The sequence below is a fragment of the Channa argus genome, unplaced genomic scaffold, assembly GCF_033026475.1.
Source record: "Channa argus isolate prfri unplaced genomic scaffold, Channa argus male v1.0 Contig041, whole genome shotgun sequence".
Taxonomy (NCBI): Eukaryota; Metazoa; Chordata; class Actinopteri; order Anabantiformes; family Channidae; genus Channa; species Channa argus.
In genome coordinates this window covers 168,352-181,701 of record NW_027125260.1, presented here as the reverse complement: position 1 = coordinate 181,701, position 13,350 = coordinate 168,352, and the positions used below count along the sequence as shown (strand labels likewise).

Here is a 13,350-nt window from a genome sequence, read left to right as displayed (position 1 = left end):
CTGTCTTTTGGTTTGTTTATTTCTATCAGGCTAGCTAGCACTTTCTGTGGGAAATGGCTTATTTTGTTTATTATGTTGGCCTTGGTTCGCCCTGAGTTGTAGTGTCATGTTTTGTTTGACACTTTCTTTCGTTTAAAATAAATATCATTCTGTTGGAACATCTCGATCCTGGATTTTGGTTTGGGGATCGGAGAGGGAACATGCTAATTTATCTTTGTATGTTGCACCCTGACCCCCTAGACAGGGGCGTAACAGACCAGTACATTTATAGTACTTTGTACTTTGCCACATTTATCTTCTTCTTAGCAAGGGTCATGCATTCTGCTTCTCCAGCGTTTTTAAGAGCTGTTGATGATGTCAAATGCAGCTTACGGCCACACTGCTCTCTAAGCGCCCGATCCCGTCCGATCTCGGCAGCCAAATAGAGCCGGGCCTGGTTAGTACTTGGTAGGAAGACCGCCTGGGAATACCAGGTGCTGTAAGCTTTTTTGCTTGGGTTTACGGGCAGCACAAGCTGGTGTTACTGCCTATTTATTCATAGAAATTGTTCTATATTTTCATCAAATTTTGTTCTTTCATTGCTGTTTTGCTACTTTATTGGTTTGTCAACCATCGTGCTTCATTACTAATAGACCATGTTACGGTCCTGGCCATATGTGTTGTTTTTATTTTCTTGTTCTTATAGGTGCCCTGCCTGATTGGCCGGATTGGGGGGCAGTACAGGAAGCTGATTGGTCCATCCTACACTTCCTGGAGTTTTAAAAGTACGGTTCCCAACAGCTAGCGAGGCTCTTTCTGGCATCAGCACCTGTTTGCTGTTCTTGGTTTCCAAACCTTATTTAGCATTTTTGAATTGTTAGGTTTTGTGCCGTGGTTTTGTTTATAAATTGTATATTTTGTAAATAGTATTAAATCTGTAGGGGTGGACTGCCATTTTCTTTTGATTGTTTTCTCTTGTTTTCACATTAGGGAGTTAGGGTTAGCGACTGTCTTTTGGTTTGTTTATTTCTATCAGGCTGACTAGCACTTTCTGTGGGAAATGGCTTATTTTGTTTATTATGTTGGCCTTGGTTCGCCCTGAGTTGTAGTGTCATGTTTTGTTTGACACTTTCTTTCGTTTAAAATAAATATCATTCTGTTGGAACATCTCGATCCTGGATTTTGGTTTGGGGATCGGAGAGGGAACATGCTAATTTATCTTTGTATGTTGCACCCTGACCCCCTAGACAGGGGCGTAACAGACCAGTACAGTTATAGTACTTTGTACTTTGCCACATTTATCTTCTTCTTAGCAAGTGTCATGCATTCTGCTTCTCCAGCGTTTTTAAGAGCTGTTGATGATGTCAAATGCAGCTTACGGCCACACTGCTCTCTAAGCGCCCGATCCCGTCCGATCTCGGCAGCCAAATAGGGCCGGGCCTTGTTAGTACTTGGTAGGAAGACCGCCTGGGAATACCACGTGCTGTAAGCTTCTTTGCTTGGGTTTACGGGCAGCACAAGCTGGTGTTACTGCCTATTTATTCATAGAAATTGTTCTATATTTTCACCAAATTTTGTTCTTTCATTGCTGTTTTGCTACTTTATTGGTTTGCCAACCATCGTGCTTCATTACTAGTAGACCATGTTACGGTCCTGGCCATATGTGTTGTTTTTATTTTCTTGTTCTTATAGGTGCCCTGCCTGATTGGCCGGATTGGGGGGCAGTACAGGAAGCGGATTGGTCCATCCTACACTTCCTGGAGTTTTAAAAGTACGGTTCCCAACAGCTAGCGAGGCTCTTTCTGGCATCAGCACCTGTTTGCTGTTCTTGGTTTCCAAACCTTATTTAGCATTTTTGAATTGTTAGGTTTTGTGCCGTGATTTTGTTTATAAATTGTATATTTTGTAAATAGTATTAAATCTGTAGGGGTGAACTGCCATTTTCTTTGGACTGTTTTCACATTAGGGAGTTAGGGTTAGAGACTGTCTTTTGGTTTGTTTATTTCTATCAGGCTAGCTAGCACTTTCTGTGGGAAATGCCTTATTTTGTTTATTATGTTGGCCTTGGTTCGCCCTGAGTTGTAGTGTCATGTTTTGTTTGACACTTTCTTTCGTTTAAAATAAGTATCATTCTGTTGGAACATCTCGATCCTGGATTTTGGTTTGGGGATCGGAGAGGGAACATGCTAATTTATCTTTGTATGTTTCACCCTGACCCCCTAGACAGGGGCGTAACAGACCAGTACAGTTATAGTACTTTGTACTTTGCCACATTTATCTTCTTCTTAGCAAGTGTCATGCATTCTGCTTCTCTAGCGTTTTTAAGAGCTGTTGATGATGTCAAATGCAGCTTACGGCCACACCGCTCTCTAAGCGCCCGATCTCGTCCGATCTCGGCAGCCAAATAGAGCCGGGCCTGGTTAGTACTTGGTAGGAAGACTGCCTGGGAATACCAGGTGCTGTAAGCTTTTTTGCTTGGGTTTACGGGCAGCACAAGCTGGTGTTACTGCCTATTTATTCATAGAAATTGTTCTATATTTTCATCAAATTTTGTTCTTTCATTGCTGTTTTGCTACTTTATTGGTTTGTCAACCATCGTGCTTCATTACTAATAGACCATGTTACGGTCCTGGCCATATGTGTTGTTTTTATTTTCTTGTTCTTATAGGTGCCCTGCCTGATTGGCCGGATTGGGGGGCAGTACAGGAAGGTGATTGGTCCATCCTACACCTGCTGGAGTTTTAAAAGTACGGTTCCCAACAGCTAGCGAGGCTCTTTCTGGCAGCAGCACCTGTTTGCTGTTCTTGCTTTCCAAACCTTATTTAGCATTTTTGAATTGTTAGGTTTTGTGCCGTGGATTTGTTTATAAATTGTATATTTTGTAAATAGTATTAAATCTGTAGGGCTGGACTGCCATTTTCTTTTGATTGTTTTCTCTTGTTTTCACATTAGGGAGTTAGGGTTAGCGACTGTCTTTTGGTTTGTTTATTTCTATCAGGCTAGCTAGCACTTTCTGTGGGAAATGGCTTATTTTGTTTATTATGTTGGCCTTGGTTCGCCTGAGTTGTAGTGTCATGTTTTGTTTGACACTTTCTTTCGTTTAAAATAAATATCATTCTGTTGGAACATCTCGATCCTGGATTTTGGTTTGGGGATCGGAGAGGGAACATGCTAATTTATCTTTGTATGTTGCACCCTGACCCCCTAGACAGGGGCGTAACAGACCAGTACAGTTATAGTACTTTGTACTTTGCCACATTTATCTTCTTCTTAGCAAGGGTCATGCATTCTGCTTCTCCAGCGTTTTTAAGAGCTGTTGATGATGTCAAATGCAGCTTACGGCCACACTGCTCTCTAAGCGCCCGATCCCGTCCGATCTCGGCAGCCAAATAGGGCCGGGCCTTGTTAGTACTTGGTAGGAAGACCGCCTGGGAATACCACGTGCTGTAAGCTTCTTTGCTTGGGTTTACGGGCAGCACAAGCTGGTGTTACTGCCTATTTATTCATAGAAATTGTTCTATATTTTCATCAAATTTTGTTCTTTCATTGCTGTTTTGCTACTTTATTGGTTTGCCAACCATCGTGCTTCATTACTAGTAGACCATGTTACGGTCCTGGCCATATGTGTTGGTTTTATTTTCTTGTTCTTATAGGTGCCCTGCCTGATTGGCCGGATTGGGGGGCAGTACAGGAAGCTGATTGGTCCATCCTACACTTCCTGGAGTTTTAAAAGTACGGTTCCCAACAGCTAGCGAGGCTCTTTCTGGCATCAGCACCTGTTTGCTGTTCTTGGTTTCCAAACCTTATTTAGCATTTTTGAATTGTTAGGTTTTGTGCCGTGGTTTTGTTTATAAATTGTATATTTTGTAAATAGTATTAAATCTGTAGGGGTGAACTGCCATTTTCTTTGGACTGTTTTCACATTAGGGAGTTAGGGTTAGCGACTGTCTTTTGGTTTGTTTATTTCTATCAGGCTAGCTAGCACTTTCTGTGGGAAATGGCTTATTTTGTTTATTATGTTGGCCTTGGTTCGCCCTGAGTTGTAGTGTCATGTTTTGTTTGACACTTTCTTTCGTTTAAAATAAATATCATTCTGTTGGAACATCTCGATCCTGGATTTTGGTTTGGGGATCGGAGAGGGAACATGCTAATTTATCTTTGTATGTTGCACCCTGACCCCCTAGACAGGGGCGTAACAGACCAGTACAGTTATAGTACTTTGTACTTTGCCACATTTATCTTCTTCTTAGCAAGTGTCATGCATTCTGCTTTTCCAGCGTTTTTAAGAGCTGTTGATGATGTCAAATGCAGCTTACGGCCACACCGCTCTCTAAGCGCCCGATCTCGCCCGATCTCGTCCGATCTCGGCAGCCAAATAGAGCCGGGCCTGGTTAGTACTTGGTAGGAAGACCGCCTGGGAATACCAGGTGCTGTAAGCTTTTTTGCTTGGGTTTACGGGCAGCACAAGCTGGTGTTACTGCCTATTTATTCATAGAAATTGTTCTATATTTTCATCAAATTTTGTTCTTTCATTGCTGTTTTGCTACTTTATTGGTTTGTCAACCATCGTGCTTCATTACTAATAGACCATGTTACGGTCCTGGCCATATGTGTTGTTTTTATTTTCTTGTTCTTATAGGTGCCCTGCCTGATTGGCCGGATTGGGGGGCAGTACAGGAAGCTGATTGGTCCATCCTACACTTCCTGGAGTTTTAAAAGTACGGTTCCCAACAGCTAGCGAGGCTCTTTCTGGCATCAGCACCTGTTTGCTGTTCTTGCTTTCCAAACCTTATTTAGCATTTTTGAATTGTTAGGTTTTGTGCCGTGGTTTTGTTTATAAATTGTATATTTTGTAAATAGTATTAAATCTGTAGGGGTGGACTGCCATTTTCTTTTGATTGTTTTCTCTTGTTTTCACATTAGGGAGTTAGGGTTAGCGACTGTCTTTTGGTTTGTTTATTTCTATCAGGCTGACTAGCACTTTCTGTGGGAAATGGCTTATTTTGTTTATTATGTTGGCCTTGGTTCGCCCTGAGTTGTAGTGTCATGTTTTGTTTGACACTTTCTTTCGTTTAAAATAAATATCATTCTGTTGGAACATCTCGATCCTGGATTTTGGTTTGGGGATCGGAGAGGGAACATGCTAATTTATCTTTGTATGTTGCACCCTGACCCCCTAGACAGGGGCGTAACAGACCAGTACAGTTATAGTACTTTGTACTTTGCCACATTTATCTTCTTCTTAGCAAGTGTCATGCATTCTGCTTTTCCAGCGTTTTTAAGAGCTGTTGATGATGTCAAATGCAGCTTACGGCCACACCGCTCTCTAAGCGCCCGATCTCGCCCGATCTCGTCCGATCTCGGCAGCCAAATAGAGCCGGGCCTGGTTAGTACTTGGTAGGAAGACCGCCTGGGAATACCAGGTGCTGTAAGCTTTTTTGCTTGGGTTTACGGGCAGCACAAGCTGGTGTTACTGCCTATTTATTCATAGAAATTGTTCTATATTTTCATCAAATTTTGTTCTTTCATTGCTGTTTTGCTACTTTATTGGTTTGTCAACCATCGTGCTTCATTACTAATAGACCATGTTACGGTCCTGGCCATATGTGTTGTTTTTATTTTCTTGTTCTTATAGGTGCCCTGCCTGATTGGCCGGATTGGGGGGCAGTACAGGAAGCTGATTGGTCCATCCTACACTTCCTGGAGTTTTAAAAGTACGGTTCCCAACAGCTAGCGAGGCTCTTTCTGGCATCAGCACCTGTTTGCTGTTCTTGGTTTCCAAACCTTATTTAGCATTTTTGAATTGTTAGGTTTTGTGCCGTGGTTTTGTTTATAAATTGTATATTTTGTAAATAGTATTAAATCTGTAGGGGTGAACTGCCATTTTCTTTGGACTGTTTTCACATTAGGGAGTTAGGGTTAGCGACTGTCTTTTGGTTTGTTTATTTCTATCAGGCTAGCTAGCACTTTCTGTGGGAAATGGCTTATTTTGTTTATTATGTTGGCCTTGGTTCGCCCTGAGTTGTAGTGTCATGTTTTGTTTGACACTTTCTTTCGTTTAAAATAAATATCATTCTGTTGGAACATCTCGATCCTGGATTTTGGTTTGGGGATCGGAGAGGGAACATGCTAATTTATCTTTGTATGTTGCACCCTGACCCCCTAGACAGGGGCGTAACAGACCAGTACAGTTATAGTACTTTGTACTTTGCCACATTTATCTTCTTCTTAGCAAGGGTCATGCATTCTGCTTCTCCAGCGTTTTTAAGAGCTGTTGATGATGTCAAATGCAGCTTACGGCCACACCGCTCTCTAAGCGCCCGATCCCGTCCGATCTCGGCAGCCAAATAGGGCCGGGCCTTGTTAGTACTTGGTAGGAAGACCGCCTGGGAATACCACGTGCTGTAAACTTCTTTGCTTGGGTTTACGGGCAGCACAAGCTGGTGTTACTGCCTATTTATTCATAGAAATTGTTCTATATTTTCATCAAATTTTGTTCTTTCATTGCTGTTTTGCTACTTTATTGGTTTGCCAACCATCGTGCTTCATTACTAGTAGACCATGTTACGGTCCTGGCCATATGTGTTGTTTTTATTTTCTTGTTCTTATAGGTGCCCTGCCTGATTGGCCGGATTGGGGGGCAGTACAGGAAGCGGATTGGTCCATCCTACACTTCCTGGAGTTTTAAAAGTACGGTTCCCAACAGCTAGCGAGGCTCTTTCTGGCATCAGCACCTGTTTGCTGTTCTTGGTTTCCAAACCTTATTTAGCATTTTTGAATTGTTAGGTTTTGTGCCGTGGTTTTGTTTATAAATTGTATATTTTGTAAATAGTATTAAATCTGTAGGGGTGAACTGCCATTTTCTTTGGACTGTTTTCACATTAGGGAGTTAGGGTTAGCGACTGTCTTTTGGTTTGTTTATTTCTATCAGGCTAGCTAGCACTTTCTGTGGGAAATGGCTTATTTTGTTTATTATGTTGGCCTTGGTTCGCCCTGAGTTGTAGTGTCATGTTTTGTTTGACACTTTCTTTCGTTTAAAATAAATATCATTCTGTTGGAACATCTCGATCCTGGATTTTGGTTTGGGGATCGGAGAGGGAACATGCTAATTTATCTTTGTGTGTTGCACCCTGACCCCCTAGACAGGGGCGTAACAGACCAGTACAGTTATAGTACTTTGTACTTTGCCACATTTATCTTCTTCTTAGCAAGTGTCATGCATTCTGCTTCTCCAGCGTTTTTAAGAGCTGTTGATGATGTCAAATGCAGCTTACGGCCACACCGCTTTCTAAGCGCCCGATCTAGTCCGATCTCGGCAGCCAAATAGAGCCGGGCCTGGTTAGTACTTGGTAGGAAGACCGCCTGGGAATACCAGGTGCTGTAAGCTTTTTTGCTTGGGTTTACGGGCAGCACAAGCTGGTGTTACTGCCTATTTATTCATAGAAATTGTTCTATATTTTCATCAAATTTTGTTCTTTCATTGCTGTTTTGCTACTTTATTGGTTTGTCAACCATCGTGCTTCATTACTAGTAGACCATGTTACGGTCCTGGCCATATGTGATGTTTTTATTTTGTTGTTCTTATAGGTGCCCTGCCTGATTGGCCGGATTTGGGGGAAGTACAGGAAGCTGATTGGTCCATCCTACACTTCCTGGAGTTTTAAAAGTACGGTTCCCAACAGCTAGCGAGGCTCTTTCTGGCAGCAGCACCTGTTTGCTGTTCTTGCTTTCCAAACCTTATTTAGCATTTTTGAATTGTTAGGTTTTGTGCCGTGGTTTTGTTTATAAATTGTATATTTTGTAAATAGTATTAAATCTGTAGGGGTGGACTGCCATTTTCTTTTGATTGTTTTCTCTTGTTTTCAAATTAGGGAGTTAGGGTTAGCGACTGTCTTTTGGTTTGTTTATTTCTATCAGGCTAGCTAGCACTTTCTGTGGGAAATGCCTTATTTTGTTTATTATGTTGGCCTTGGTTCGCCCTGAGTTGTAGTGTCATGTTTTGTTTGACACTTTCTTTCGTTTAAAATAAATATCATTCTGTTGGAACATCTCGATCCTGGATTTTGGTTTGGGGATCGGAGAGGGAACATGCTAATTTATCTTTGTATGTTGCACCCTGACCCCCTAGACAGGGGCGTAACAGACCAGTACAGTTATAGTACTTTGTACTTTGCCACATTTATCTTCTTCTTAGCAAGTGTCATGCATTCTGCTTTTCCAGCGTTTTTAAGAGCTGTTGATGATGTCAAATGCAGCTTACGGCCACACCGCTCTCTAAGCGCCCGATCTCGCCCGATCTCGTCCGATCTCGGCAGCCAAATAGAGCCGGGCCTGGTTAGTACTTGGTAGGAAGACCGCCTGGGAATACCAGGTGCTGTAAGCTTTTTTGCTTGGGTTTACGGGCAGCACAAGCTGGTGTTACTGCCTATTTATTCATAGAAATTGTTCTATATTTTCATCAAATTTTGTTCTTTCATTGCTGTTTTGCTACTTTATTGGTTTGTCAACCATCGTGCTTCATTACTAATAGACCATGTTACGGTCCTGGCCATATGTGTTGTTTTTATTTTCTTGTTCTTATAGGTGCCCTGCCTGATTGGCCGGATTGGGGGGCAGTACAGGAAGCTGATTGGTCCATCCTACACTTCCTGGAGTTTTAAAAGTACGGTTCCCAACAGCTAGCGAGGCTCTTTCTGGCATCAGCACCTGTTTGCTGTTCTTGCTTTCCAAACCTTATTTAGCATTTTTGAATTGTTAGGTTTTGTGCCGTGGTTTTGTTTATAAATTGTATATTTTGTAAATAGTATTAAATCTGTAGGGGTGGACTGCCATTTTCTTTTGATTGTTTTCTCTTGTTTTCACATTAGGGAGTTAGGGTTAGCGACTGTCTTTTGGTTTGTTTATTTCTATCAGGCTGACTAGCACTTTCTGTGGGAAATGGCTTATTTTGTTTATTATGTTGGCCTTGGTTCGCCCTGAGTTGTAGTGTCATGTTTTGTTTGACACTTTCTTTCGTTTAAAATAAATATCATTCTGTTGGAACATCTCGATCCTGGATTTTGGTTTGGGGATCGGAGAGGGAACATGCTAATTTATCTTTGTATGTTGCACCCTGACCCCCTAGACAGGGGCGTAACAGACCAGTACAGTTATAGTACTTTGTACTTTGCCACATTTATCTTCTTCTTAGCAAGTGTCATGCATTCTGCTTTTCCAGCGTTTTTAAGAGCTGTTGATGATGTCAAATGCAGCTTACGGCCACACCGCTCTCTAAGCGCCCGATCTCGCCCGATCTCGTCCGATCTCGGCAGCCAAATAGAGCCGGGCCTGGTTAGTACTTGGTAGGAAGACCGCCTGGGAATACCAGGTGCTGTAAGCTTTTTTGCTTGGGTTTACGGGCAGCACAAGCTGGTGTTACTGCCTATTTATTCATAGAAATTGTTCTATATTTTCATCAAATTTTGTTCTTTCATTGCTGTTTTGCTACTTTATTGGTTTGTCAACCATCGTGCTTCATTACTAATAGACCATGTTACGGTCCTGGCCATATGTGTTGTTTTTATTTTCTTGTTCTTATAGGTGCCCTGCCTGATTGGCCGGATTGGGGGGCAGTACAGGAAGCTGATTGGTCCATCCTACACTTCCTGGAGTTTTAAAAGTACGGTTCCCAACAGCTAGCGAGGCTCTTTCTGGCATCAGCACCTGTTTGCTGTTCTTGCTTTCCAAACCTTATTTAGCATTTTTGAATTGTTAGGTTTTGTGCCGTGGTTTTGTTTATAAATTGTATATTTTGTAAATAGTATTAAATCTGTAGGGGTGGACTGCCATTTTCTTTTGATTGTTTTCTCTTGTTTTCACATTAGGGAGTTAGGGTTAGCGACTGTCTTTTGGTTTGTTTATTTCTATCAGGCTGACTAGCACTTTCTGTGGGAAATGGCTTATTTTGTTTATTATGTTGGCCTTGGTTCGCCCTGAGTTGTAGTGTCATGTTTTGTTTGACACTTTCTTTCGTTTAAAATAAATATCATTCTGTTGGAACATCTCGATCCTGGATTTTGGTTTGGGGATCGGAGAGGGAACATGCTAATTTATCTTTGTATGTTGCACCCTGACCCCCTAGACAGGGGCGTAACAGACCAGTACAGTTATAGTACTTTGTACTTTGCCACATTTATCTTCTTCTTAGCAAGTGTCATGCATTCTGCTTTTCCAGCGTTTTTAAGAGCTGTTGATGATGTCAAATGCAGCTTACGGCCACACCGCTCTCTAAGCGCCCGATCTCGCCCGATCTCGTCCGATCTCGGCAGCCAAATAGAGCCGGGCCTGGTTAGTACTTGGTAGGAAGACCGCCTGGGAATACCAGGTGCTGTAAGCTTTTTTGCTTGGGTTTACGGGCAGCACAAGCTGGTGTTACTGCCTATTTATTCATAGAAATTGTTCTATATTTTCATCAAATTTTGTTCTTTCATTGCTGTTTTGCTACTTTATTGGTTTGTCAACCATCGTGCTTCATTACTAATAGACCATGTTACGGTCCTGGCCATATGTGTTGTTTTTATTTTCTTGTTCTTATAGGTGCCCTGCCTGATTGGCCGGATTGGGGGGCAGTACAGGAAGCTGATTGGTCCATCCTACACTTCCTGGAGTTTTAAAAGTACGGTTCCCAACAGCTAGCGAGGCTCTTTCTGGCATCAGCACCTGTTTGCTGTTCTTGGTTTCCAAACCTTATTTAGCATTTTTGAATTGTTAGGTTTTGTGCCGTGGTTTTGTTTATAAATTGTATATTTTGTAAATAGTATTAAATCTGTAGGGGTGAACTGCCATTTTCTTTGGACTGTTTTCACATTAGGGAGTTAGGGTTAGCGACTGTCTTTTGGTTTGTTTATTTCTATCAGGCTAGCTAGCACTTTCTGTGGGAAATGGCTTATTTTGTTTATTATGTTGGCCTTGGTTCGCCCTGAGTTGTAGTGTCATGTTTTGTTTGACACTTTCTTTCGTTTAAAATAAATATCATTCTGTTGGAACATCTCGATCCTGGATTTTGGTTTGGGGATCGGAGAGGGAACATGCTAATTTATCTTTGTATGTTGCACCCTGACCCCCTAGACAGGGGCGTAACAGACCAGTACAGTTATAGTACTTTGTACTTTGCCACATTTATCTTCTTCTTAGCAAGGGTCATGCATTCTGCTTCTCCAGCGTTTTTAAGAGCTGTTGATGATGTCAAATGCAGCTTACGGCCACACCGCTCTCTAAGCGCCCGATCCCGTCCGATCTCGGCAGCCAAATAGGGCCGGGCCTTGTTAGTACTTGGTAGGAAGACCGCCTGGGAATACCACGTGCTGTAAACTTCTTTGCTTGGGTTTACGGGCAGCACAAGCTGGTGTTACTGCCTATTTATTCATAGAAATTGTTCTATATTTTCATCAAATTTTGTTCTTTCATTGCTGTTTTGCTACTTTATTGGTTTGCCAACCATCGTGCTTCATTACTAGTAGACCATGTTACGGTCCTGGCCATATGTGTTGTTTTTATTTTCTTGTTCTTATAGGTGCCCTGCCTGATTGGCCGGATTGGGGGGCAGTACAGGAAGCGGATTGGTCCATCCTACACTTCCTGGAGTTTTAAAAGTACGGTTCCCAACAGCTAGCGAGGCTCTTTCTGGCATCAGCACCTGTTTGCTGTTCTTGGTTTCCAAACCTTATTTAGCATTTTTGAATTGTTAGGTTTTGTGCCGTGGTTTTGTTTATAAATTGTATATTTTGTAAATAGTATTAAATCTGTAGGGGTGAACTGCCATTTTCTTTGGACTGTTTTCACATTAGGGAGTTAGGGTTAGCGACTGTCTTTTGGTTTGTTTATTTCTATCAGGCTAGCTAGCACTTTCTGTGGGAAATGGCTTATTTTGTTTATTATGTTGGCCTTGGTTCGCCCTGAGTTGTAGTGTCATGTTTTGTTTGACACTTTCTTTCGTTTAAAATAAATATCATTCTGTTGGAACATCTCGATCCTGGATTTTGGTTTGGGGATCGGAGAGGGAACATGCTAATTTATCTTTGTGTGTTGCACCCTGACCCCCTAGACAGGGGCGTAACAGACCAGTACAGTTATAGTACTTTGTACTTTGCCACATTTATCTTCTTCTTAGCAAGTGTCATGCATTCTGCTTCTCCAGCGTTTTTAAGAGCTGTTGATGATGTCAAATGCAGCTTACGGCCACACCGCTTTCTAAGCGCCCGATCTAGTCCGATCTCGGCAGCCAAATAGAGCCGGGCCTGGTTAGTACTTGGTAGGAAGACCGCCTGGGAATACCAGGTGCTGTAAGCTTTTTTGCTTGGGTTTACGGGCAGCACAAGCTGGTGTTACTGCCTATTTATTCATAGAAATTGTTCTATATTTTCATCAAATTTTGTTCTTTCATTGCTGTTTTGCTACTTTATTGGTTTGTCAACCATCGTGCTTCATTACTAGTAGACCATGTTACGGTCCTGGCCATATGTGATGTTTTTATTTTGTTGTTCTTATAGGTGCCCTGCCTGATTGGCCGGATTTGGGGGAAGTACAGGAAGCTGATTGGTCCATCCTACACTTCCTGGAGTTTTAAAAGTACGGTTCCCAACAGCTAGCGAGGCTCTTTCTGGCAGCAGCACCTGTTTGCTGTTCTTGCTTTCCAAACCTTATTTAGCATTTTTGAATTGTTAGGTTTTGTGCCGTGGTTTTGTTTATAAATTGTATATTTTGTAAATAGTATTAAATCTGTAGGGGTGGACTGCCATTTTCTTTTGATTGTTTTCTCTTGTTTTCAAATTAGGGAGTTAGGGTTAGCGACTGTCTTTTGGTTTGTTTATTTCTATCAGGCTAGCTAGCACTTTCTGTGGGAAATGCCTTATTTTGTTTATTATGTTGGCCTTGGTTCGCCCTGAGTTGTAGTGTCATGTTTTGTTTGACACTTTCTTTCGTTTAAAATAAATATCATTCTGTTGGAACATCTCGATCCTGGATTTTGGTTTGGGGATCGGAGAGGGAACATGCTAATTTATCTTTGTATGTTGCACCCTGACCCCCTAGACAGGGGCGTAACAGACCAGTACAGTTATAGTACTTTGTACTTTGCCACATTTATCTTCTTCTTAGCAAGTGTCATGCATTCTGCTTTTCCAGCGTTTTTAAGAGCTGTTGATGATGTCAAATGCAGCTTACGGCCACACCGCTCTCTAAGCGCCCGATCTCGCCCGATCTCGTCCGATCTCGGCAGCCAAATAGAGCCGGGCCTGGTTAGTACTTGGTAGGAAGACCGCCTGGGAATACCAGGTGCTGTAAGCTTTTTTGCTTGGGTTTACGGGCAGCACAAGCTGGTGTTACTGCCTATTT

At 42.1% G+C, this 13,350-nt stretch overlaps 14 pseudogenes; all 14 read left to right on the top strand.

Annotated features, from left to right (window-relative positions):
* Nucleotides 1–366: 366 nt before the first annotated feature.
* Nucleotides 367–485, top strand: LOC137118540 (5S ribosomal RNA; annotated as a pseudogene).
* Nucleotides 486–1,352: 867 nt separating this feature from the next.
* Nucleotides 1,353–1,471, top strand: LOC137118771 (5S ribosomal RNA; annotated as a pseudogene).
* Nucleotides 1,472–2,328: 857 nt separating this feature from the next.
* LOC137118571 (5S ribosomal RNA) lies at nucleotides 2,329–2,447 on the top strand (annotated as a pseudogene).
* Nucleotides 2,448–3,313: 866 nt separating this feature from the next.
* LOC137118770 (5S ribosomal RNA) lies at nucleotides 3,314–3,432 on the top strand (annotated as a pseudogene).
* An 857-nt stretch (nucleotides 3,433–4,289) lies between these two features.
* Nucleotides 4,290–4,418, top strand: LOC137118727 (5S ribosomal RNA; annotated as a pseudogene).
* Nucleotides 4,419–5,285: 867 nt separating this feature from the next.
* On the top strand, nucleotides 5,286–5,414 carry LOC137118726 (5S ribosomal RNA; annotated as a pseudogene).
* An 857-nt stretch (nucleotides 5,415–6,271) lies between these two features.
* LOC137118783 (5S ribosomal RNA) lies at nucleotides 6,272–6,390 on the top strand (annotated as a pseudogene).
* An 857-nt stretch (nucleotides 6,391–7,247) lies between these two features.
* Nucleotides 7,248–7,366, top strand: LOC137118637 (5S ribosomal RNA; annotated as a pseudogene).
* An 867-nt stretch (nucleotides 7,367–8,233) lies between these two features.
* Nucleotides 8,234–8,362, top strand: LOC137118725 (5S ribosomal RNA; annotated as a pseudogene).
* An 867-nt stretch (nucleotides 8,363–9,229) lies between these two features.
* On the top strand, nucleotides 9,230–9,358 carry LOC137118724 (5S ribosomal RNA; annotated as a pseudogene).
* Nucleotides 9,359–10,225: 867 nt separating this feature from the next.
* LOC137118723 (5S ribosomal RNA) lies at nucleotides 10,226–10,354 on the top strand (annotated as a pseudogene).
* An 857-nt stretch (nucleotides 10,355–11,211) lies between these two features.
* LOC137118782 (5S ribosomal RNA) lies at nucleotides 11,212–11,330 on the top strand (annotated as a pseudogene).
* An 857-nt stretch (nucleotides 11,331–12,187) lies between these two features.
* LOC137118636 (5S ribosomal RNA) lies at nucleotides 12,188–12,306 on the top strand (annotated as a pseudogene).
* An 867-nt stretch (nucleotides 12,307–13,173) lies between these two features.
* LOC137118722 (5S ribosomal RNA) lies at nucleotides 13,174–13,302 on the top strand (annotated as a pseudogene).
* The last annotated feature ends 48 nt before the right edge of the window (nucleotides 13,303–13,350 follow it).